This window comes from Ambystoma mexicanum, chromosome 5p (genome assembly GCF_040938575.1).
Source record: "Ambystoma mexicanum isolate Mex_15411 chromosome 5p, UKY_AmexF1_1, whole genome shotgun sequence".
Taxonomy (NCBI): domain Eukaryota; kingdom Metazoa; phylum Chordata; class Amphibia; order Caudata; family Ambystomatidae; genus Ambystoma; species Ambystoma mexicanum.
The window spans coordinates 165,407,048-165,434,084 of NC_090930.1; the positions used below are offsets into that span (position 1 = coordinate 165,407,048).

Sequence of the window (27,037 nt, forward strand, 5' to 3'; positions counted from 1 at the left end):
ATGAATGGCAACGGGATGTAGAAGGTTGGTATCAGTACAAAACTGTGACAATACCGCACCAATGGCAATGTCAGAGGCATCCGCTTCTGCCATGTATGAAAGTGCTGGATTTGGATGTTGTAACACTGGTGCAACAGAAAAATGTATCCTTGCCATATGAAATTAGAACATTTATCTTGACAATACCAACTTATGTCAAAAAATAGATTTATTTATATGCAAAATTTCACCAGTTCTTCATTACAATTGTTGACACCCACATTCATATACCACCATTCCATCATTCACAACAAAGTCTCACTCACTGCTTCAGTTTTTCACAAAAGAATATACATTAATCAATCCTCCTAAATACTCAGATTTTTACATATATTTCAACACCCCTTTGTATTGGCAGTAAGTGTTAATACATAACATCAAATAGCATCATGCTTATTCAATTTCACTCGACATATGTTTCGGTCGTCAAGAGATAGGCTCTTAATTCTGGCTAATCAATGTAGGCGGCCTTCTTCAGGAGACGGATGGTTCTATTGCGACCACTCCGATTTATCAAAAAGGTGGGGGATGTCGTCCACACGTATTTATCTAAAATAAATGATATACGATTTGTCAAAGTTCCGATTTCTTATTTTTCTAGACACATACATCTTGTGTGTATATCTCAATATATGTATATACATATTGCCACTCCCCTCCACACAAAATCATGGAGTTGCGTGTCAGCGATGGAATTTATCCTACAGAGGTAATTAATTTTTCAATACCACAACTGTAACAAAAAAGGAGGACAAGGCAACTCAGTAAACCTCTCCCATATATATAACGAAAGATATCTTAACATTATGTACATCGCTGTGTGTTCACCATCACACTAGCTTACCTGATATATTATGCAGGAGTGAAGGTCTCTAAGATGTAAATCAACATCTTCCAGTTTGTTCTCCCTGGTTTCCAATTTTTCAGGGCCAGAACAACCTTTCACGTCTCTAGAATTCAACACAGAGAGTATGTGTATAGACCAGTTGATTAAGGTGCATTACACATGATTGCCCTTTCTCAAGGCATCTCACCTATTTTTGGGCACGTTACTTGGTCATTTCCATATCCGCCATTAAATCACCGCCTCAACAGTGTCTGTGGTACATCTTCCTAGAGGGAACAGAGTCATGTCACTATCGTATATATGTGTCTACATATGCAAACAGTTATCATAATGTGTCACATTCTATCTCCCCTCATCTATGGCGCCCTCTAGTGCATGTTAAACACGGGATATTCACCAATTTTGTGATGTACCAACTGGCTAGTTCGCTCACACATGTCCCGTAGCACTTTCAACAGTTGCCATGCACCTAATAACAGTATGCCATTACTTTTCCATTTACTTATATGTTGCCGAAAATCGCCTGCTTAAATGGTTCTCACGGGCTAAAGGCTGGAAATCCACATTAAAGGATAGTTCCGGGACTTTTTTTTTATTGTCCCTACGGTTCGGCCATGTGTTTTTAAGCATAAATCGGTAGATCGTAGAAAACTTTCCTATGGACCTTACCCGACTTTTCGTCCATTAACGCACTCGAAATCAGCCGCCATTTTCTGATAATCCTATCATTTCCCCCCATCGCCCTGGCTCACCTGCTTTTGCGGCACTAAATCAAATCCCCCGCCTCTGAGCCTGACATCAGCAGACGCGTACCGCCCATTTCCCAACGCCAAAGCACGTTTCGTGTCAACAATCGCTGCGCCTCAGCTAATGAAGTGTCGCCATGGAAATGGCAGGACGCCTCTTTCCTCAATAAGTATAAACACACCGTTTCACAACACACAGCAGCAGATTTTCGATTCCATTACTCTCTCTGTGTTACTTTGAGTATTCTGTGACTCGTTTCTGTGCTCTGGTCAGCTACCTTCGCCGCTTCTAGGCCTTGTGAACACCTGTACCATCTCTGTAAATTATTTTACTTTCTTTACCACACAATGGCTACAATAATGCCGTATATGTACGAGCCCGAGTACACCGAGGAAGAACTACTGGAAAGGCAAGCACGCGAAAACGATGGGGATTCGGACGGCAGTTGGGAGGACCAGTCAACGGATGAAGAGCCTGGACCATGTCGCATGGACGGCGTCTCCACCTGGTGCACGTGCAATCGGTGCGAGCTAATGCCAACTGAGGAGGAGAACTGCTGCTGCCGTGAAAATTCCGGGTGCTTGGCCTACATTTCGGAAGGCGAGCCAAGTCCGCAATGCATCACCGAGCTGCCAGAGTTCAGGGAAGCCTGCCTCTCACGGACCGTGTTGAGGATGATGATGGTGCTTATGCACGAACTTCGCGGCACTGTTCGTCCGCGTAATCCGAGTAACGAGTAAGTATACTCTGGTTGTGATGTCAGTGATGCCACTACTATTTCATGGTCATCTCCCACATATAAAATTACATCTACATATCATTCGAATGCATGTAAATTGGTTCCATATTGTGCATTTTCTAGATAGAATTTTTTTCAAAGCAGAATGACATTTTTTACCTGAATCGACAGTGATAAGAAAGTTTTGTCATTTTAATACAGTTTGCATCTTTCATTTTCACAGGTGGTACAGGCTGGTGGCCTATCGTTGCTTTACTTGGTGGCTTCACGGGAGGCTCGGACACCGCGTTCGGAGAGTAATACCTGCCTGTGCGGTACTTGCCATTAGACAACATTTCCCCAGCGACAGTGGACAATACCGCGGATTTTCCCTGGATGTGCTGCAACCGGAACTTTACAATGTGTAATGTTTATTATTTATGTTCAATTGAAATTAAGATCTAAAATAAAACCCAACATATATTTTAACAATGGTTGTTTTGATTTTTTAAATGAATCTAGTGTGTCTCCATTGAATAGTCTTCCTGTGCCTTGTCTTGTCACACCACATGTCTCCGGCCAGCATCCTCCCTCACGCTGGCCGCCCACCTTCAATCCACATAACCGTTGAACCCATATGCAGCAGACATACATATGTTATTTTGCGGGTTGGCATCAAGCCTCCCGGCCTTGCCTCCTCCCCCAAAAATACTTACCACACCACTTTGTTCAAGCGTTGGCAATAAAAGGAAGGCCGTTGGATTTTATTGATACAAAACATGGTTATAGGTAAATAATCCATATGGTTGATCATAATAAATCATCCTTTTGGGCACCGGGTACAGAGATGACCCCCTCTGGCCCGTGCCGCCTTGCCACCACAGGCCAGCCTGCTGCTGACTAACTGCCTAGGCATCCAGGGTCTCCAGGGTGAACTGCACCCATATATTCTCCTGGGAGGGTGAGGTATTTATAAACTCACACCCCTGCCTTCCATGTACTAGATCCTGCAGCCTGCCTCTTACATGCAGTTAGATGGCCTCTCCTTGGTGAGGCCCTGCGGCAAACGAGTCTTGTCTGCACGACCACCGCCCCAATCCACCCGCCCCACCCCCCCTATCAAAGGCAGTTCGCACCGGGGTACTTGTGCTGGCAAGTGGAGCTGTCAGGGAGCGATAAAGGCCAAGAGGTGCCAATGACCATGTACACTTCAAAGTGGTCTATAGAGCATGGGTTGTTGTTCCCATGTCTACCTCCAGACCCCGTGTCTCCTGCCAAGCATCCCCCCTCACGCTGGACAGCCCCCTGCAATCCACATAAGTGTGTCTCCATTCACGAGTCTTCCTGTGTCTTGTCTGCACGACCACCGCCCCAATCCACCCCCCCCCCCGCCCTATCAAAGGCAGTTCGCACCGGGGTACTTGTGCTGGCAAGTGGAGCTGTCAGGGAGCGATAAAGGCCAAGAGGTGCCAAAGACCATGTACACTTCAAAGTGGTCTATACAGCATGGGTTGTTGTTCCCATGTCTACCTCCAGACCCCGTGTCTCCTGCCAAGCATCCCCCCTCACGCTGGACGGCCCCCTGCAAACCACATAATGCCACGACATATACACGTCATTCATTCACAAACACACCCCTGTTTCGAATTCTTTATAACCCACTTCATATTTCCAATGAGAACTTCTTTGCGCTTTGCTAGTCAACCCGTGAAGGTGCTGGTTATCTGCTCTTCGTCTCTGTGAACTTCCGTGACCACTTCGAGGAAACTCGTCAGTTTGCAAACCTGTGAACTGCTCCCTGTTCTACGACAAGAAACTACTCTGATCCCTGCATCTAACTGTTTGTTCGTCAAGGTAAGGCCATGTACCATAATCATTTTGCGTCCAATTTCTTTTCGTTCAAGACAGTACATGCAAGGAACTAGTCACATGTTCTGAGTTTAGTCAAATTATCTTTCTATTTTTTTTAAGTTATTCAAATACTTATCCGCATGTGAATAACGTGTATAGTTCCAAGAACCAAAACGAACCTTGCATTGAACCTTTTATGTGTCATTTAATTTTTTAACACATTGGTATTCATAGAGAATTGTTGATCTTTACTTTTCAGAACTTTCCACAATGCCTGCCTGTTCCATTGGCGGTTGCCCTTCGAAGACCCATAATAAATCTGAAGGTACTATAATGCATGTTTTCCCTAAGACAATAGATCAGATAAGAGAATGGGTCCGATATTGCGGATATCCACCGTCTGAGCTTGAAAGTAGAGTCCTAGAAGTCTTTGCGGACAAGAGGGGTGATCGATACCGCATCTGCAGCAGGCACTTTAGCTCAGACATGTACTCCACATCATTGCTAATAAAGAAGAACACACCGCGAGCGAGGCGAAAATTGCTCTCAACCGCTATTCCCACTCTATTCGTCCACATCCCTCCACTGGTGAGTCAAGTTTACATATTTATCTCTCGGCCTTGCGGTAGTGTGTAGCATTAGCTAACAATAATTTCCCCATTTATGTATCCACTCAATATGAAGGCGGAAGATTCTCCATCCGTGTCGTTATTGCAGTCATCAGCCACTTCAAGCGCCTATCGGGTAATCTTACTTAGCTATTCTGCCACTGACTTGTTTTAGGCATGTAAATCAATAGTTTTAATTTATCGTGTGATTATTTTACCTAATGGTACACCCTTGTACTCGTCCTCTAGTCTTTGTTTTCAGTTATAATTATTGTTATCCAAAATAATGCAAGTACTGTCTTTCAGGGAGATGCTGAGGAGTCCAACGTATTGACGACAACCGTTGATGTCACTCAGATGCTCGAGGTACGTTTCCGGACAGTTCCATCGATGGAGATCATCAGATCTTGCATTCTTGTAGCGTGATTGTTACACACAATGTTTCTTTCATTTTTAGCCATTGATATGTCCTTCTGTCGTCGCCCTCCTATGTGTCTTCTTTTTTCAATATTGTGTTCATTACTAATGAAAGTGCTATGTTTCAGGGAGTCGATGGAGCATTAGTCCAAGAAGAAGGGGGAGCATGCAGTTACGGGTCGGCGCAACAGCTTGCAGAAGTGTGCACCGCAGTTACATCGTCCCTTGATGTTCTTATTCATTTCGAGGTATGGATACTGACAGTTCGATCAAGCGAAATCATATGACGTGATTACATCCGCTATACTTCCTTCTTTATTAACGCAAGTACTATGTTTCAGGGAGATGACGGAGCTTCTTCTACAAGAACATCACCCCTAGTAGTTGATGCAGATCTCTGGGTGGTGACACTTCCAACGATCGAGCAAATCGAATCATATTTACATATCCATTATTTATTTTAGACAACTGATCATTTGTGCAGGTCTATTTAGATGAGCCGTTGACGCCTGCACAAAGATTATGTTCTATTTTTTACAAAATAGAAAACCATACTAATGTAATTACTGTGTTTCAGGGAGTTACTGAAGCATCATCTTCAATAATATCATCAATGGAAGTCTATGAGGAGCCCGAGGTATGGATCTTGACAGTTCCATCTAACTAGATCAACAATGCGTGAATAATTGTCGTTTGAATGTTCTACAGAAAGCGTTCATTCGTGTTTTGCTATTGAGATGTACGTGGGTATTGGTCCCCAAGTACATTTTGTGTTTTCAATATTATTATACATGCTAATGGAAGTTCTATGTTTCAGGGAGTCGATGGAGCGTCAGTGCGTGATGGATGTGCTTATCATGAAAATATAGTCGTTGCAGCGCAAGAGGAAGTGGAGACATGCAAACACGAGTCGGAGCAACAGCGTCCTGATGTTGAAGTTCGAGGCAAGAAAGTTTCAAAGAAAAGAAAGTAAAAGAAGGTTAGTGTCCTGGACACTATATTATGTTGTTTTTCACTGTTAATAGTTCAATACTGTTAAGTTGTGTTTAAACTGAACATCCCTTTTCCAATCTGTCCTCTAGCTGCGAGTGGGTGTACGAACTAGATCTACACAGACAGTGAAGCGAACGAGAGATGTTGCTTGTCAAACCTTTTGGCAGGGACTTGAGACAGGAGATGCATCATGCCAATGGGAAGAATATGAAGTGATTGACAACGGAGCTATACCACCACCAGCCATTGATAGTGAATGTCCTCCTGGTAGTTCGGATGCAGTCGGAGATCAATTCACAGAATCCACACCCGCAAAAACTAAGACCGTGAGAAAGTTGAAGAAATTGTTTTATTCACCCATCGCCGGAGAAGGAACATATGTTGCAATGGAAGAGAATGAAGTGGACGACAATGAAACACCATCAATATCACTGAACATAGCGGAAGACGATATCAGAGATTCTACCTTTCATGTGAGTGGCATGTCCTCAACGTTACAGGCCGAACCAGCTGGGATGCAGAGTGACAGTATAAGGAAAGAGGCCAAATTCATTGTATTCGATAGTTGTTTGATTGATATTATTATTCGGATGAAATGTGGGCATTCGGTTGGTGGGGAAGTATGTGGGGAGCCATTGATTAATGTGACTCGTGCAATTCGAGGCACTAACCTTAAAATACATGCCACCTGTACAAAATATCATCCTTTCTCATGGTCTGCACAACCCATGCTGGGGCAACTGCCAGCAGGCAATCTACTTTGTGCAGCGGCTGCACTTTTTAGTGGTTCAAGTTTTAAAAAGTTAGAGTCTTTCTTTCAGTTTGTGGGAATCCATTTCATTGCGAAAACTCAGTTCTACAAATACCAAACCGATTATCTATTTCCAGCCATTAGCGAAGCTTGGAGAATGGAAAAAATGTCTATTGATAGTACATTCGCGGGCAAAAGGTTCAGGCTAGCCGGTGATGGACAGTGCGACAGCCCAGGATTTTCAGCCAAGTACTGCACCTACCACTTTCAGGACATGGAAAGTAAGAAAATTGTGAGTTCGGTGGTCGTGCAGGTGTCACAAAGTACATCCTCAGTGGCCATGGAGAAAGTTGGCTTTGTAGCATCATTGCAAGAACTACAATCGCGGGGAATGGTGATCGACCTGATAGCCACGGACAGACACGTTTCAATTGCCAAGACAATGAGAGAAGAGTACAAAAATATACGCTTGGCATCTTGCAAAAACAATCAATAAAAAAATGTCGGCTGCAGGTAAAAAAAAAGATATGCAAGGTATTTCACAGTGGTCCAAGTCAATCAGCAACCATCTTTGGTGGAGCTCAAAAACATGTGGAGGGTCGTTGGAAATTCTACTGGAAAAATGGCGGTCAGTAATGTTACACTGTAGCAGCGTTCACCGCTGGAACACGAACCAACATTTCCACAATTGTGAACATGGCCATTTGTCCACAGAGGAGACACGGAAGAAGAAGTGGTTGATTCCTTCATCACCCACTCACAAAGCCATTGAAAAGATTGTATTTGATAAAACTATAACAAGAGATTTGAGGGGACTCACGGAATTCTGCCACACAGGAGATTTGGAGGTGTTCCACAATATGTGCCTAAAGTACAGACCAAAACGATTGCATTTTGGCATGGAGGGCATGATAAATCGGACTCTTCTAGCGGTCTTGGCACATAACCATAATGTTGGCCGTCAACAAAGTAGGACGACCGGAACTTTAGGGACGCTTCGCTACAATAAGGCCTTCACTAAAAGAAGTAAACAATGGGTGATCAAACCAGTGTTTGAGGATATGCAATATGAGTTTATTGAGAGACTTATTGTTGATGTTATAGATAGGCACATACATGGAGTTGTGAACGAACCTGTGCAGGGGACAACTGCATTGCCACCCAACATTGCCTCTGTTCCATGTCCACCTAAAGCAGAGCTCATTGAGAAATACACATCACGGTTTAAATGATTGTAATTTGATTGTCTGTTCTCTCGAGTCTCCTCATGTTGCAGGCCCATTGAATATGTGTATCTATGTAATGTGTAAATAAAAGTGATTGCTCAGTGTACATGCAATGTGTCTCTCCACCCTTGCCCCTCTCTTCACCATGCAGTAGTGCGAACCACCCGGGTGTCACCTGTGACTTTGCTCTCGAGTCTCCTCATGTTGCAGGCCCATTGAATATGTGTATCTATGTATTGTGTAAATAAAAGTGATTGCTCAGTGTACATGCAATGTGTCTATCCAACCTTGTTCATTTGCGCATTAAATTAAACCAAACAGTAATATAAATAATTTTTCAAAAAATATAGAATGTCTCCGTATTTATGGTTCTCTGGGGCTGCAAAGCACGCAGACAAAATGCAAAGGTGAAGTGTAAATTTCAAGTCCTGTGAGATGGCCTTACACTGAATGTAGCTAACTAGGAATGTGTGCTCGTTCAAAGTGAAGGTCAGCTGCTTTCATTTTTTGCTCGGGTGCCGGAATGGCCCACGATTCAGTATAAGGTTCTATTGTTATTTGACCTTGACAGGCCGGGACCATCCCGAAAGACTTCTTTTTGGGGGTGTGGTGCAATAACGTAAGAAACGATAATGAATAAAATTTCAGAAACGATAGCCACGTTCATTAGAAGAAATAACGTCGGCATAGAAGGAGTGGTATTTCGGGGCTGCCCTACGCACAGACACAATGGAAAATGCAAATATAATGTAAGTAACTGTTTAGATGAGTTTATACCGCAATTTAATTACTATACAGTAGCTTTAAAGACGGGTTAAGTTGTACTTGTTCGTTCTATGTGGCATATTGTTTTGTGCCGCGCACTATCTTGAGGAGAACCATCTCCTTTTAGGGAAGCACCTCAAAACCTTCCTCTTTACTTCTGCTTTCTCTCTCCCTCTACCCTGCTACAACTGGTCCACTGTCTACGACCTCGGTCCTGGGCCCTTCCACTCTCCACCTGCACTGCCTCCCTGTCAACCCCTGCACTGGGGGACTGTCTCAGTATCCTACAGCCCCCCCTTCCCAGCACTTGTTCTGCACTTACCTTGCACTTGCCACCAGCTGGCCCTATGTATTTATTATTTTATGCTACTTACCTTGTACTCCACTTCCCCCCTCCCCTTCCCCTTGCACTTTTACCTTCCCCCTACCCCTGCACTTGCGCGATCTGAATGACACCTGGCCTAGTAGGATCGTTGTCTGTCTTCTCCTTGTCCCCCCCCCTCCCTGCCTCGCCACGCCTTCAAACACTTGTGTATAGGCGCGTTGCAAATGCCATATTATATCATATCAGTGACGAAGTGGTCCACTGGCGCTCAGGCGGCTCTGAAAAAGGCAGAGGAGAGGGGGTGGGTTACTGGAAATGACGTATAATACCCAGTAGCGCTGTCCTAGCTATGAAATGAATAATTTTAATAAAGATCTGATGGTGAGACTAATTTCATTTTTTATGTTTTTAAAACAGGTACATCCTTCATTATTGTCTGTGTCACGAGTACCAGACACCGGCGGATGGCTTTTTCAACCGCCAGTTGCTTCTCCGCGTGAACAACGTTACCACCCTGACCATTTTATGGGACGATCGCCAAGTACAAGTATGTCCTTACGCGGTACTAACGGCTAGATGCAACATACATACCGTTGTGGTGGCCTAGTGCCTCGTTGTTGGAACAGCCATGCGATTATCAGTGCGACCGAAGAGCTTATTTTATCGTAAACCAACACCCTGTGTACTGCACACGAACATCGCTTGCCTCAAGAAGAACTATTTTGGATCGAGAGCAAAGAAAAATGCAAATCGCTGAATATTCTCTAAACATTTGATGTCCAATAAATGTACTTTACCAAATTTACAATCTTGCGGTTTGATTTAAAAGTACAGTTTCATATTCCGAATTGTGGCGCGCTGTGTTGTGAGCTGATCTGTGTTGGTTTCCGGGTTCTGTGTGGAGTCGCGTAGAAGACGCCTGGGCGCGTTTGCCTACGCAGCACAGTCACGTCACGGATAGAGGCGGGGAATATGAATGTTTTGATAAAGTCTGTTTCAGGGACGGGGGGATATGATTTAGTGCCGCAAACGCAGGTGAGCCAGGGCGATGGGGGGAAATGATAGGATTATCACAAAATGGAGGCTGATTTCGAGTGCGTTAATGGACCAAAAGTCGGGTAAGGTCCATAGGAGAATTTTCTACGATCTACCGATTTATGCTTAAAAACACATGGCCGAACCGTAGGGACAATAAAAAAAAAGTCCCGGAACTATCCTTTAAGTATTTTGAACATTTGCACTGGCACTCTGTATAAATTGTGTCTTTCTGGGATTGCAGTGTGAGCCGTTGTGGGGAAGATCCGAGAAGGGGGCTTCCCATCGTGATCCTAGAAAATAAAAGCAATCCATATATTTCCATTCGTGTCAACCATGATTTCGACATTTTGGGGGCTTTTTGGAGCGTTATTTGAAGACACAAAAGGGAGCAGGCACACGAGAAAGGGACACCTGTTTTGTGTATATGGGGCAAACTCACGTGTAGAAATCAAGGGCGGAGACACAGACAAGACAGAGGCCATGGTGGTTGTCAAGGAGAGAAGAGAGAGATTCGAGAGCAGGTTGCTTGCAAAAAGAGTTATGACCGCTGCCTCGAAGATGAGACTGTGAGTGTGAGGGACTGGGTCGGGTCAAGTTGCCGACCTCCCACAAGGCACTCGATAAAGTTTGCGCCACAGCTCAAGGTTTTCGAAATGCGAGGATCCGAGCCAGTTTTGGGACGCATTTGGAATAGGGAGAGAGAGGTGGTGCCACCACACCCAGGTGATTCTACTGGAGCCTGGGCAGACGGTTCAAGTTCAGGGGGCTGTCCCAAAGGTTCAGTTGCTTCTAGAGTGACGACCTGCCAATGACCCATTTCTCTGCCACTCAGGGTCTGTCAAGTATCCGAGCATCCTGACATTTTAAAGGAGGGGGTTGAGGGTTGCTTGCTGTATAGGTCCAGTGTTTTCCAAGTGTTAATCTGTGGAATAGTAAACAGAGAACCTGCGCCTTGCCGGGATTCCAGTGTGAGCCACTGTGAGGACTATCCCTGGCGAAGGATACTTCCCTTGGTGATCCTGGGAATAAAAGCAGAGCTCAAGTCGAGGCTACACGAGGGTGGACGGAGTCCCCCCACTTTTTTTCAGACGTCACCCCACTTTTTTCCAAGGTAATCTTGATGTGCTAATTTCTGGTGACACCACATTCAACTGGTATGTTAAAGAGTCCCCCACCACTTTTTTTTAGGACTTGACTCCTGAGTATTAAGCAATAGATATGTTGAATATTTCCACCTTTGTGCTCGTGCCTTTGATTTCTACATTCTTATCAGCAAATGTCTCATTCTTGGCCAGTCCCCCAGTGCGCACGTCATGACGCTCTGCTTTACCAAACATGTTGTCCATGCCCTGCAGACCAGAATCAAATTAGAAAACACAGGTTGGCTGAGAGAGATAACAGAGCTGAGATTCTGTGCCCATTTCCGTGACAATGCCATACACATTTCCAAGTCATTACTGCTAGTTGGTTCCACTTCACAATATATGCTAAAAGCAGCCGGCTTCCATGAGCGAGGGCACATTTGTATTTTAAAAGCTATTTTCACAGACACTGGATGTTCAATTGCAGTTGCTTTCTGTGTGCGCGATCTTTTTTTGTAAAGATTGCCACAAATGCTGTTTTCCATCTATTTGTGTTAGGCAGAGTTTGAACTGGAGTGTAGCACAAACTTATGTTTGCGTTCCCATTTAACACGCCATGCAAATCACACACACACACGCGCTATCTTACTAGGATTGGATGCTACTCACATTTCTGCACTAGGCACATTACCCCCTTAGCTGTAGTCATTGGTTGCTGGAAGAATAACCCGAGAACTGGTGTCTAACAAGAACAAGAGATTGCCTGATCTGTCTCCCCTCTTGATGCTGAGCTCGGTGGTTCCTAGACAGCGCAAGAGGTTAGCCCCATCTATAGAGGTTGGGCCACCTATTTCCTATGACCTCCCCTCACGTTTCTTGGTTCCTTGGTGTGTAACAAGCACAAGAGGTTGGGAACATCTAAGGAGGTTGGCTCATCTCTTCCATTAATAGCCCTATCCTATTCCTTTTTCTTGTAGAGCCACACACATTGAGTCAGCCAACACAAGGTCACTTTACTTGATTATGCTTAGAAAGAAACTACTTGCACAATACCCCAAGAACACAATCCATCAGACACAACTCCCTAAGCTGTAACATTTAAAACCAATGGCGGTAGACCAGCATCCAACAGTAATGTGCTCCTTCAGCATGGCCTATACCAACAAAAGCAGAGGATATACAATGCGCTATACCCTTGTCTTCAATGGACTTTTCCAAATCTCAACTCCTGTGGAGAGGCGGCATTCATTCAATACGAAAGACACACATTTAAGTCACTAGCAGGTACCACAGCCAAGAAAGTTAAAGGACTAGCTGCCCCCATCCCCAATTGCTGTCCAGTCCTGAGACACCAGGCCAAATACCTGAAGGAAAAATTACTAAATGGTGTTGCTCTTGATCATATGTTCAGAGTTTTTTTGGTGCAGGATCTCTTCATCCGCTGATGGGGTTCATCCCCTGGTTCCCTATTAAAAATGCCTCAGTGTTGCCTCCCAGAATGGTCACTCTTTAACTGTTTAACTGCATCCTCCCTCCAAAGGCGAAGACACAAGACCTCTGGTCCAATCATTGACAGGTGCGCTTACCTCTCCCAGTTTCATTTCCTCGTACCATTGTCTTTGCTACTTTGTTCCTCATTGGGTTTTCCACTAATTTCCCTTCTTGGTGTGTCGCTGACAAGGCTTACCAGGACTTACAGGTTTATGGGTTAATTGCATAAGCATTTTGATTTGTCATTTGCATTGATCCTAAATGTGCGACACCTCTGCTCTTCCTTTACTGAGTTTGCGTCATGTATGGACCCTCTCCACTAAACTGGCTCTAGAGAGGACAAAGGAGGGTCCACGAGTCAGAAAGGTTTTGGGGCACAACGAAGCACAAATGCATTGCCCTTGCAAAGTACTAGGTCAGACTAACACACCATTGTCAGGGCCAGTTCTAGGACAAAGCAAGTTGAGGATGCCGTCTAGGGTACAACAAACAAGGGGGCATCTGATTGCTTCTAAAAGCAGATCAGATTGTCTTTGTGAAAGAGGGAAGTGGGGAAAGTCCCAGGGCACCAAAATATCACGGCATTGCCAAACGTTCTTGAACCAGTCTTGCTCCTAATAGTTGATTTTCGCCAAGGAAATCCCCAAAACAATGGCTGATGATAATGTTCTGTGTGCCTCTACAAGAATAAGAAAACACCTTCCATTATCTTCTCCATCCTCTTATGAAAGAGAGCGATTGCTGCTGGGCAAACTAATTTAAAAGGGTTGTCCAAGTCCAGGCCTCTAGGGCCAGATCCATGTTGGGTTTTCAGCCTACCGTTCATTAATTTTCATGAGATGAATTTGCATACAATGATTCTAAATGTATTCACTTTTTCCTCATGAATATTAATGAGGGATATCCTGAAAACCCATCAGGTTCCCAGTCCTCGATACCTGTACGCAGCACTCCATTGATTTATATAGATACTTTGATGAGATAGAAAACCATCAGCCTCATTTTGTATAAAAAGTCACAATTGTTTGCAAGAGACCATCAACGCGTCGTTAGCACTTATGTGCTTTGTGACCCCCTGCATGCAATTTTAAACCATGACCAGGTGGTGGGGAGTCAGCAAGAATAAAAGTGAGGAAAACTCGCTTTTACTCTTTTCATTTTCCCCTCCATCTGTGAAAAACGGAAACTCTGCCTGCAAATACGCTTTGCAGGTGGAATTTACTAATGGATTCCTATGGCATCCCCATGGTTTTGAACAGGTGCAAAACCGAGGCAGATTCCATAGGTATCAATTCGTTTTATGACAGCATGAAAATCTCACGCAGGCGTAAAATGAAGTGCCAAAACAAGGGGCCTCATTCCAAGCCTGGTGGTAAAAAAATCATTGTTTATGTGATGCCGGTCCCACCGTGTCCGACAACCCGTCGTGCCGGAAACAATGGACGAACACGGGTTGTCGGCTGCACGCATTCCAGCATGCCGGAAACAGTGACACCGGCATCACGGAAACACAGTTGAGAACTGTGAAATCCGGCCGCACAGTCACCCTGGGTGCTGGTCCCCCCAGTTCCGGCATTACTATGCCGGATGCAGCATCACCGGAAACAGTGGTACTGAAAAACTGTGACCGGAAATAAAGTGATCGCTGGAACAGGAACGGGCGGACCGCCATCATTAGAAAACAATCCATTGCAATCTGCAGGATCCAGTAGACATCCACCCCTCCTGATAGCTGAAATCAATATGTGAGCATGGCATTGTGCATCTGTGAGACCCGGCAGCTCAAGCCGTGCTTCTCGGAGATGGAGCTGCACATGCTGGCAGAGACCATAGTCCAGCATGCTGGGGAGTTGTTTTCCACGGACTAGCACTGCAGAACCCAGCAGAGGAAAAAGGAGATCTGGGAGGAGGTGGCACAAAAGGTGTCAGCAGTGTCAACAACCCCACGCCCAGTGAAAGACTGCCACAAGAGGTCGGGCAACCTATGCCTGAGCGTCCGGAACCTCCTGTCTGCACACCACAGACAATGCATGGGCACCGGTGGTTGACCTACCTCCCCAATCCGCCTCATGCCCTGGGAGGTGAAGTGCAGCAGCATGCTGCACATGGAGGTCATTGAAGGAGTGGGCACTGTGGAGACCGGAGCGGGGAAACCCTTTGAGGTCGATGAGTACACGAAGACCCATTATGAACAACACCCGCCCTTCCCACCCTGCACTCACCACTGTACCACTACTGCAGTGAAATGGCAATTGCACAGTCCATGTTCTCCAAATCACACACTGCAGACACACTCACACACACCTGAATCAACACCCAGGGTGCTGTTGCGGCCATACACCCAGACCTCATCCCAATGACCCCTGCCTGAAATCCCTCAGGAACAGTGTACAGGCACACTGTACTGGCAAGTGGACAAGCATGTCCCCCAACACAGACACAAGGCACCCTGCCACCGCTTACTGCCGTGCCACCACTACCACCATTACACTACAATGCCAGCCCTCACCTGCACCCACACATGCCCACCCTCCCATCCAATGGCAATGGCATGGGCCTTCCACGTCCCTGCCAGACCGACCACAAACCACCACTACTCATACTGGGCCTGCAACTGGGTCAGCCATCAACTTTTGACTTGCACCTTCCAAATCCCCCACACTCGACACTCCCCCTTTCACATCCCAACACCCTGCGCCCCGAAAGATCTCCATACCACCGTCCCAAGCAACTGGCAGGTCACCATGCAAGTAGTCACAGTACATCTGAGTGGCATGACCCAACAACCCACAACCAGCATCTGAGGCTGCACAACACAAGCACAAGCATGAGTGCACCATGTCATGTGCCACGGCATGTGCCCTCAACAGCCCACCTCACGACCAACACATTGAATGCATCAGGATCTTTTGAGGTCACACTGATCCCTAACATCATGCCTTTCTTCCACCCTCAGGCACATCTTCTGACAACGGTGGAGTCCAACCAGGCACCTCAAGGGGCACCAGATGTGGAAGGCGGTCAACTCCACGTACCACCACCACCCAGGAGACATCTGCACACACTGTGACTGTCACTACTTCCCCTCCAACCCAGGCAGCTCCTGCAGTGGCCACACAAGCTGCCCCCCAACCCAGGCAGCCCTTGCAGTGGCCACACCAGCTGCCCCTCCAACACAGGCATCTCCATCCAACAAGGGCGATGGCAGGAGAACGATTACTACCCTCACCCCAGTAGCCTCCAATAAATGTGCCTGAGTACAGCGATGGGAAAGCTGATGATGATGCAGGTGACACCATGGGCAATGCCACATAGGAGCAGCCTGAATTCAGCCCCTCGAACCTGACAAGCCCCCCCACGCCCACCCTTCCCCAATTTCAGGGACATGGAAGGCCGTCTGCACCGCATCAAGGAAAGGCAGGTAGGATTGTCGGCCCTGGTGCAGCAGCACCTGGAGGAGTCCCACCTGATATGGAGGCGGCAGCCCTGCTCTGCACTGAAGCACAGCTCATGCGGGAAAACATGCAGGCCACTGGGCACAGCACTGCATGTGCTTGCGGACATGCAACATTTGCATTTGTACTCATGGCCAAGAGGGGCCGCAAGGTCAAAAGCATTATGTCGGCCATGGCCGAGTCACTGGCAATGTCCCTGCAGGGGGCCCTGGATCGATGGGCCAGTGAGCATTCCCACACGCCATCCACAAGCTCCACGCCCGCTACTTCTCACCAGAGCAGCCCAAAGTGGAGGTCAATTTGCCAGTCTGCTACAGGGCACAAGGGCGGGCCAGGTGGCAATCAGCCACGAAAATAGGCCCTGGTCAAACATGAGCCATGGGTGAGTCTTGGACTTAGACATTATTGACAGTGTGACCCAAGTTGGGGAGGGTGAGTGGGGAGTGAGAGTTGGGGAGCATGAGTGGGGAGGGATAGTTGGGAGGGTGAGTGGGGAAGGATAGTTGGGGAGGGTGAGTGGGGAGAGATAGTTGGGGAGGGTAAGTGGAAAGGGACAGTTGGGGAGTTTGAGGGGGGAGGGATAGTTGGGCGGGAGGTGTTGGTCCACCTGTACATTTTTCCATTCATGTAAATACACTGGATGTTGCATTGCAAATCATGACTGGACATTCATTTTTTACATGAGAGGGTGCTTTATTTGCTGTGCAGTGTCAATTGTGGTTTATGGCCTAAGCCATGTGCATGTGCTCTGTGCTCAAAAGTAGTGGCTGATTAGTTGATAACGTGACTCACGTCCTTCGATGGCACCCCTCCGCTGGAGGCATGTCAATGTCTGGGGGAAGGGGAATGTTGCACCTGATGCACATGTTATGTAACATGGCACAGGCCAGGACAAACCTGCCCACCTTCACAGGATTGTAGATGAGGCCCCCCCCCCCAGATCTACTCAGGCAGCAGAACCTTGCCTTCAGCAGTCCAAATGTTCATTCAATGGTGCTCCTTTACCTGATGTGTGCACAGTTGTAGGCATGCTTGTGCTGATTTTGTGGTTGCTTGATGGGGGTCATTAGCCATGGCATCACAGGGTACTTGGCATCACCTGCATGGGAGGGACACACGAGGGACAAAGTCATTGTGGTGGAGGTGTCAATGCAGCGTTGTCTGGATGTGGGTCAGTGTCACATGGGTTTTCTGCAAGAAGTAGCAAATGGCACAGATGACCCTGGTTTCTTGTGTATTGTAAGGTCGTGGGGTGGTTTGCGCCCACATTCCCCACCCCATATGACTCCCCCCTTGCCCATTACCCCTATGGCGACAAAGCCATCTACTTTTTCAATGTCATCTGCCATGTATTTTTGGCATTTGCATGTTGTACATTGGTCATCTCTCCCATTCGTCATTCTGTGTTACACCATTGTTCAGATTCTTGTCATAGGCATATGGGTATGTGTGCTAGAGACAGGCAGGTCACCTGGCTTCATGCTGTGGGGTACGGTGCTGGTGGGGAGGTAGGCTACATTTGCCTGACATGGCTGTGAGGCAGGCGGTGGGGGATGTGCACAGTGTGTACATGCTGGGGTAGGTGGCATTGTTGTTATGCATTCTGGTAAATGCAGAGCATGTATTGTGCCTCTCCTTTTGAGGACTAATTGTGATGGGGTGTGCTCCATTTACCAATGCACCACATGCCAGACATGCCCTCCGATCATCCATGCAACATGTGGACATGCTGCTGCATAACACGTGTGCACTGGTGAGAGTGCTCAACCCACCCATCCCCTTGCACAGTGCACATGTTATGTGTTAGTACTTTCACTCACCCAATAGCCAGGTCCGCTCTCCACTGTATCGTGCCATGTACCCTGGGAGTGTGGAGTTACGCAGCACCATGGAATCGTGCGTAGATCCAGGGAAGCAGGTGCTGCAGTGGGTAATGAGGAGGTCTGCATCACACACAACCTGGACATTCAAGGAGTGGTACAGTTTATGGGTGCGGAAGACTCATTGGTATGTATGGTCACCAGCTCCACGTGTATGCAGTCCAGTACTCCTATCACGTTGGGCATACCTGCAAGGACATGGAATCCCACTTTAGCCCCATTGACCTGGGCAGGTGTTCTGGAGAGGGCTATGTGGTCTTACACATGATGCAGGAGGGCATGCAGGAGCTGAATGAGCACCTTGGCTATGGCCTCTCTGTCCAGCTGATACAGTGTGGATGTGTGTGTCGGTGAGGCTCCAGGGTGTGGCCCTTAAGCGGGATATGGGTGGCTGCCTGTGGGGTGCTACCTGCTGGACATTGTTCATGTGCGTGGCCATCATCCTCCTCCTGCACCTCCGCCCACCTCCTCTGCCTGTCTGCCTCTTCCAATTGTTGCTCATATTGGATCCTTGCATGCAGGGCCCCCAACTCCATTACTGCTATTGCAGCTGCCAGCATGGTCGTGTTGGAAGGTGTGTGGGTGTGGTCCTTTTTGACATTCACAGTGCTCATGGTGTGCAGCTGGGATTATTTTGGCCACCTGTGGCCTGTTGCTGCACACCTGGGCCTGCTTAATAACTTCTCTGCAGTGCTGGTATTTCCAGCGCAGGATGCACGGTGGGACCGTCATTTTCATGCCAGTGTTTCTGTGTTGATGGTACTCGGAATATAGCCGTACTGCCGCTGTGCCAGTGTTTCCGTTAGCAGCCGCTGTTGGCATTGACGGTGCAGCCAGCAACGGTAACACTGTGAGTCCCATTTGCAGTTACAGAGTTTCCGCCATCGTGACTCGTAGTGTGCCGGTCCGGTAAAGGGTGCCGGTACGGAGCGACCAGCACCGGTATTTCTGGACCACCACACTTGGAATGAGGCCCAAGATCTTATCCCTGCTCCGGGACCCTCCTCTGCCTTCTGTTAGCACAAAAATGGGGCACAGCAGGAAGGGGAGGTGTGAATCCATTATGCCTTGCATTTATGTCTCAGTTTCCTGCTCCGCCGCATTTAAATTAGGGTGGAGGTGTGTGTGGTGTTGCTTTGCAGGGAGCTAATAAAGGGTTCCTGCTAGCCTCTAACAATAACAAAAGGCGAAAGTAAGAGAATAAGTATTTACACCCGCACCAAACCTTTCATTTGCTATATGAATTTCTGTCGAAGATAATGATGAGCCGCCCAATTTGAATAGGCCTGGATATTTCTTTCCACATCATGAATATATTGTGTTATACAAATATGAATCGCCTTCATAATAAAGTGAACACATATTTCCTCTGTATGTCCAACTTTTGTAGGACAGATGAAATAGTCTTGTACAACTTACACACAACAACTGAAACATTCTTGCAAGAACTGGACATTCAGCCTTGGATTTTAGGAGAGGGCTCCAGTCTTGATCAGGGTACACTAGAAGCAAAAGAAAGGAAATACATGTATTCCCAAAGCAGGGTCTCTGCAGCTACCATGGTCAGAAAACACTCTGCGCTCGAGGCAGGCCACTTCAGCAGAGTGTCTGCATTAAAAGGGGGTCTTGAAATGTATAATTAGGGAAAGTTGGGGACTTTTAGGAGGTATTGTGGCTGGCAGACTGATTATTACATTTCATTGTCACTCGAGAAGGCTGCTGACCCAGGCATATAAATAGAGCCGGACGTCTGATCACAGAGGCATCGTATAATTATCCATTGTGTTTCCGCAGATTGGCAGCCATCTCGCTTGGCATTAAAGCCGACCCGCGCCAGGTCGTCAGTAATTGCAGGGCATTATTATCTGACAGGCGTTCACAGTGCCTACCTGCGAAAGGGGCCGGCCGCCTCAGTCCAGGGCCCAGTGGGGGCCCCGAATGCATGCTCCGAACATCTTTCAAAGGGGTGTCTAATTGGCCCGCTGCTTGCACTATATATTGATTTACACAGATCGAATATTATTTAGTCTATACACGGCGCCTTGGAAGCAGACTGCTGTGCGAGCTCTTGGGAAAATGCTTCCATGGAAAACGACCATTTCTCCAGTGTTAAAAAATAATCGCAGAACACAAAGAACGTGGCCGCACTAAAACACTGACCTTGTTTACCTACAAGTATGAGCTTTTTTGTTTCAACGAAAGGGTGAGGTTAATTGTTTTATATAATCAAATTCACTGTGGATGACAGATGGAGAGAGGCTTCAGATTCGGTGTAATTCACAATAGTTACTCTTCTCCTTTTATTAGTTAGCCTGGGGGAGAGGGGATTCTGGGGGCTCAGATAAACCCACCTGCTGTGCAATGTGCTACATCGAGATGGAATTGGGTGTGTGGAGAAAGGAAGCTCATTGCTCCATTTTCTACTCTCCCCTCAAGAAGGCACCAGGCATCCCACTTGCCTCCCAGATTTTCCTGTTGCTTCTCACTAAATGTAACTAATAGTAAGGCTATCCCACAGTATCATTTGCCAGTTAGGGATAGAGTCCTGTTCTCAGCAGCTTGTCTAGGATTTCTACTACAGACAGTGTTATAGCTCGCTCTTAGGGAGAGCTGGAGAGCATATGTGGAACCGTGTGTAGACTCTTGCATGATTCTGGAGCAGCTCACCCACACAGCGCCCAGATGTGATTATAATAAAGGCGCGGACAAGAGCTGCTGCGTTCCAACGCGTCTTTATTGATCGCATTACCAAACCAAACTGAAACTTCCCCAACTTGTCTCTTCCCTTCCCGTTCACCCCGCTCCCCGTACCTTCCAGCTTCCACCCATCACGTGACATCTCACGTAGGATGTTACAACCTCCCCCCTTTTAACATGAACTTAACTTTAATCCATTTCTTCAATCAGTCTTCTTGTCCCAGTTCTAGCCCTTTCGGGCCACTCCACAGGGACCCCGGGCTGGAATGTTCAGGAGGGATCCAACATTGACCCTCAGACTCTTCTCCATCACCATCATGCAGTTTCTCTGATCCCCAGGTTGCGACCTCCTCACACCACCTTTCTCCATCCTTGCAGGGAACTTGTGAGGAGTTGCTAGTTATCTGACTCTGTACGTCCTCAGGTGTCACCATCGATCCGTTGTCATGCGTGACAATTAAAGGAGTACTCCTGAAGGCTGAAGTATGTTTATGAGTGCGAGGTTGTCTCACGACCACAGTGTCACCTTCATAAATGTTCGCCTCGCAGGTCCTTCGTCAGCCATCCGCATGATTAATGTTCACTTTATTTTGTTTTTTTGTTTTTGGAGTGAACTTTAGTTTTTTTTTAATTGTATTTATTTATAAGATTTTACATATAGATAAACAAGTAAATCAATCAAAACAATTAATACAGAACGGTAAAGTATACACAGAACAGCAGAACATTATATATTCATAATCAGCCAGAAACTAGTAAATGTTCAGAAAGTCATCCCAAACCCTTCCATGCAATCTCAACTTCCCTTGCCTCTTAAAAAACACCTTTTCCATGGACGCAAGTGCAGACATCCCCTCAATTCAATCTTCAAGAACTGGTGCATTCTGTGATTTCCAGCCCCTCAAAACCAACTTCTTGCCCAGACTAGCACCACGGAGCAGAAACTTTTTCTGTGACACAGAAAGATCCTCCAGCAACTGTCCTCCTCCCAAAATCATTGTCATAAAATCCAATTCAACATCCAGATTCAAAACACGCAAGCAGACACAAAAAACATCATGCCAGAATCCCCGTACACGCACACATTCCCACAGTAGATGTTCCAAACTTCCCAGGCCATTCCCACAACACCAGCAATCATCCGAGTCCAGCAACCCCCTCTTAAACATTCGTTCCGGACTCCAAAACACTCTATTGAGGATCTTTATCTGTCTTGACCGTTCCACCAGATCAATAGCACATAGTTTAACATTTGCACACATATTCAACCACATCTCGGGTGAAATCTCACACCGCACTCTCCTTCCCCATTCATCTCTAAAGTCAGAATTCTCCTTATAAGCATACACAATACAATTGTATATCCTGCTAGCAATTGAACAACCATCTGGCTCCCTTTCCTTAAGAAAGAGATTTACCATTGCACTCCCTTGCTCCGCCACATTACCTATGCATCTTTTCAATTTTCTGAAATCATCAGATCTGAAATTGTCAATGTGAAACTTCTCTCGCAACTCACGCTCTCCCATCCACTCTCCATCCACAAGGACATCATCAATCCAGAGAACTCCACCCAGAAACCAGTCCGGCCAGAATAAAGACTTACCCCCAACAGAAATCAACGGATTCAATCAAATGGATGCATGAATGGTCTTTGAAGCAACCGATCCCAACAATTCATGTACATGTCTCCACGTTTCTCTCAGAAAAACTGACAAAGGCGATTTGTTACACAACTTGTTCGTTGCTGGGAGAATTGCCCTTGGAGGGAGCGGGCCCAACATACTTGCCTCAGAAATTACCCATTTATCAGGCAGATCCATCAAAAAGGGTACAATAAAATGACTTGAAAAAGCTAAATGATATGCCCTGAAGTTCGGTACCCCCAGACCCCCTTTTTCCACTGGTAACTGAAGTTTCCATAATTTTAGCCGTGGCGGCTTATTATCCCATAGAAAGGACTGCAACAAACCATCAATTTTCTTCCAATAATGTTGGCCAATTTTCACCGGAAGCATACCTAGAATGTAATTAATTTTCGGAGCTGCATTCATTTTTAGAGCGTTCACCTTGCCCCATAGGGACAAATGAAGCAAAGACCACCTCAAAATGCTCATTTCCAAATCACTACATACCTCACTCATGTTCACCACAACCATCTCATCCACCAGCGGGGTCAGCCATATACCCAGATATTTTAGTTTCCTTTCACACCACTGAAACCCAAGTCCAGTAATCAAATTCTTATCACAGTATCCTGAAATCGGCAACACCTCAGATTTAGACCAATTGACCTTAAATCCTGCCACCGCATGAAATCTATCTAAAACATCCAGCAAGGCCGGAAGGGACACAGTTAAATTCCATAATAATAATAGCAGATCGTCCGCATAAAACCACAACTTTTGATCGGCACCATGAAAACTTAGGCCATGTATTCCCACGTCACACCTCAAGGCAATTGCCAATGGTTCCATGGCCAAAAGAAATATCAGGGGGGACAAAGGACATCCCTGTCTTGTACCCCTCTGTAGTACAAAAGAGTCTGACAATTGCCCATTACTTCTGACAGCGGCAGTCGGACAAGCATAAAGCAAGGTAATCCATGAAATAAATTCCTCTCCCAAATTCATAGCACGCAATACTGAAATAAGATAGTTCCAATCAACGCGATCAAACGCTTTCTCCGCATCCAAAGAAAACAACGCCACGTCATCCTCCATATCCTGTGCATGTGTTATCAACAACAATAAGTTCCTAATATTACTAGATATTCTCCGGCCGCGACTGAAACCTGACTGATCAGTGTGCACCAACTTCACAAGAAGAGTCTGCAAACGCAGAGCCAATAATTTCGCCAGAATCTTATTATCTGCATTAATCAAACTGATCGGACGATAGTTCGAAGTCAAGCAACCATCCTTATCCTTTTTAAGAAATACCGATATAATGGCATGACTAGTAGAAGCAGGAAGCAAACCCCCCACCCTAGATTCCATGAATACATCTCGCAGAAGTTCCACCGCTGAATCCAGCAAGATTTTATAAAATTCAGCAGGCAGACCATCCGGACTAGGAGACTTGCCCGAGTTCAATTTCCCAATCGCAGATTTCAGTTCATCCACAGTTATAGCCTCTCCCAGCATGGCTTTCTCCAAATCATTCACTCTAGTTATCTCCATCCCTTCCAAAAATGACTCATCCAATCCACTGACACCCAACTAATTCTGATACAGCTTCATATAATATTCCTTAAATGTCTCATTAATCAGGTCAGGTGACTTGTGATCCAATTCATGTTCACTTTAACTTGAGCGTCTCGTTCCCTGATCTCATTATAAAGTGAGTAGCGTGATGTGGGGAAACCGTGTTCGGGCATTTCGTCCAAACATGACCTCAGAAGGTGTTTTCTTGTGGTGCTGTGTCAGGTATTGGCAAAATCCCTCTAGAGCTGATATAGTATCTTCTCCACCGACTCTCCCGTCAGAGGAGCAATCTGGATGGATCTCTTGACATTTCCCATGAACCGTTCAACTGTTCTGTCGGCTTCAGGCCACAACAGCGTGATCTTCCGGTGCCTGAAACCCATATACTGAGCAAAATGTTTGAAGTCTTGTCCCATGAATGTGGGGGACCATTGTCAGACTTGACTACCCGAGGAACTCCATATGCCGTAAACATTCTGTCTAAGGCTGAGATGGTGTGATGAGCCGCCGTGGATGACACTATCTGTATATATTCGGATACCTGTAATGTTCATCCACCACCACCAACACGTGTTCACCTCCTGCCATAGGCCCAAATAAAATCAATGGTCACTACGTCCCAGGCGTGTTCAGGCAGTTCCGTCATCTGGAGGGGTTCAGGGCTAGTGTGGGGATTTAGAATAGTACAGATGCGACAATCTTTAAGCAATGCTTCCACTTGGCCATCTATGTGTGGAAACCAGATCTTCTGGCACAGGAGCCTCTTTGTGGACACAATGTCACTGTGACCCTCATGTGCCAACTCCAGCATTTTCCTTCTTAGATTCTGAGGTATCACAATACGGTTCCTTTCAACAGCAGTCCTTTCTCTGCCCATGTTAGTTCATCCCTCACCAGTAATAAACTCTGAATCTCTTTCTGCGTTTCTGGACACATGTTCTCCCCCATCTTTTTCGCTTGCTTCCACCTTCCCGATTGCATGCAGCGCAGGATGAATTGAATGGCTGGGTCACTTTTTGATTCCTGAGTTATTTGCATAACGTCAGCCCCCTCCCGCGAGTCCTCCTTGACAACATAGTGTATGTATTGATCCCCAATCGATGCATTCGTCTCTGCTGTTGGGACAGGGTAGCGGAACAGGAAATCCGCCGGGTTCTCTTCCTTCCTTGGTCGGTATTTTATGCGAAATTGGTAGCCTTGAAGGCTGAGTCCCCATCTAGCAATTCAAGGAGGCATCTTTGCCTGTGGGTTTCCAAATATGAATAGGAGCAGTTGGTGGTCTGTCACAACCCTAAATGGCTACCCATACAGGAACAAATCGAAATGTTCACAGTCCCGCACAACTCCCAATCCCTTTTTCAGCCTGTGAATATGCCTGCTCCATAGGTGAAAGACTACTACTGGCATGTGGCACGATATGTCTTTTGTCGGGTGTCTCCAAGTCAACCTGAGTTAGGAAGGCTCCCAGTCCCACAGGACTGGCATCCATTGTGAGTTCCGTCTCTAGCTGGGTTGAAGTACGCCATATTTCAAATGCTTCTCGACAGTCCTCCGACCATTCAAAAGTCGCATCCTTCCTAGTAAGCATTCGTAGGGTTCACTCACAGATGCAAAATTCTGTATGTATCTCGTACATAACCAACGAGACCTAGAAAAGAACTCAGATCGGACAAATTTGTAGGAGGCTTGGCATTTGTGAGCGCAGCTACCTTTTCTGGATCTGGCATCATTGCTTGTGCTGAGAATATGTGTCTGACAAATTGTCTGAAAAATTGTAGATGTCCTTTCCAAAAGTCACACTTCTTGTTCAGGGTGAGATTCACGGCCTCCAATGCCATGTACTCTCACCAGGGTACTGTAATGTTGGTCTTGGTCTTTTCCGAACCCCAGTGTGTCATCACTATAATTTAAGCAATTTGGTATGTGTTTGCTGACATTATAAATTTCTGATTGAAATATTACAGTGGCCGATGACACTCCAAAGCTTAACCTCTTATATCTGAAGAGTCTCAGGTGAGTGAAGAAGGTTGTTATGTATCTTGACTGTTTGCTTAGCTCCAACTGATGGCAACCCTTGTTGAGGTCTAATTTGGAAAATATTTGAGCCTGTTTAACAAATGTATCATGTCCGTAGTCCTTGAGGTTTAATGTCTCTCTCTAAGGATAGCTTTGTTGGGTCTGGGCATATCAACACAGATTTGTACGTTGTCCGATCATTTCATGGGGACTGGGACTATGAGGGAGACCCACGGCGTGGGACCATCTACTGGTTCAATGAGGTCTTGTTCCAGTAAATGATGCAGTTCCTCCTCTACCTGGTTCTGATTATTGGGATACCCCTATAGGGTTGTGCCACAGGGTGCACTTCAGGGTTGATATGCAGGCTTATCTGTCTGTCCTTTAGTTTTCCAAGTCCTTTGAATAGCTTGGGGAATAGCTGTTCCATTTTTTCGGGTGCATCAATGTACTTGTGGGCCATGAGCCGATATAATATGTGGATTAAGCCCATGTCCAGGGTAGCTCTGAAGCTGAAGATGCATCCGATTTCAGCAGCGGCTTCCAGCACATGTATGGGCAGTATTTTGGATTGACTCTTGTACTTAGATTCTACCATGAAGTACCCCCTGCACGGTAATGAAATCCTGGATCCGTATGGGTATATGTTTACCTCTGCCAGTTTAAGTCTCAGGGCCTTTTAGATTTTTCCGTACACCTCTTCACTGATGACATTCACAGTGGCTCCCGTGTCTATGAGGAATTCCTCTGACAGACCTTGTATCTGTAGCAGTAGTACGGAGCTGTGGTCTTTGGCTGTGAGATTTCCCAGAGCATACAGGTAGCCTTTCCTTTTTGTTTCTTCCTTGCTGGATTTCTTGGATTTCAGCTTTCTCCGGATCTCTG

At 46.3% G+C, this 27,037-nt stretch overlaps 1 long non-coding RNA gene across 1 annotated transcript in view; it reads right to left on the bottom strand.

Moving 5' to 3' along the window:
- Positions 1-881: 881 nt before the first annotated feature.
- LOC138480820 (uncharacterized) overlaps positions 882-27,037 on the bottom strand; it is a 72,899-nt gene continuing 46,743 nt past the window's right edge. The window contains exons 2-3 of the long non-coding RNA XR_011274136.1: positions 1,074-1,152; positions 882-989 (exon numbers count right to left, since the gene is read on the bottom strand). This is a non-coding gene — a long non-coding RNA (uncharacterized lncRNA). The remainder of the gene's footprint in view (positions 990-1,073; positions 1,153-27,037) is intronic.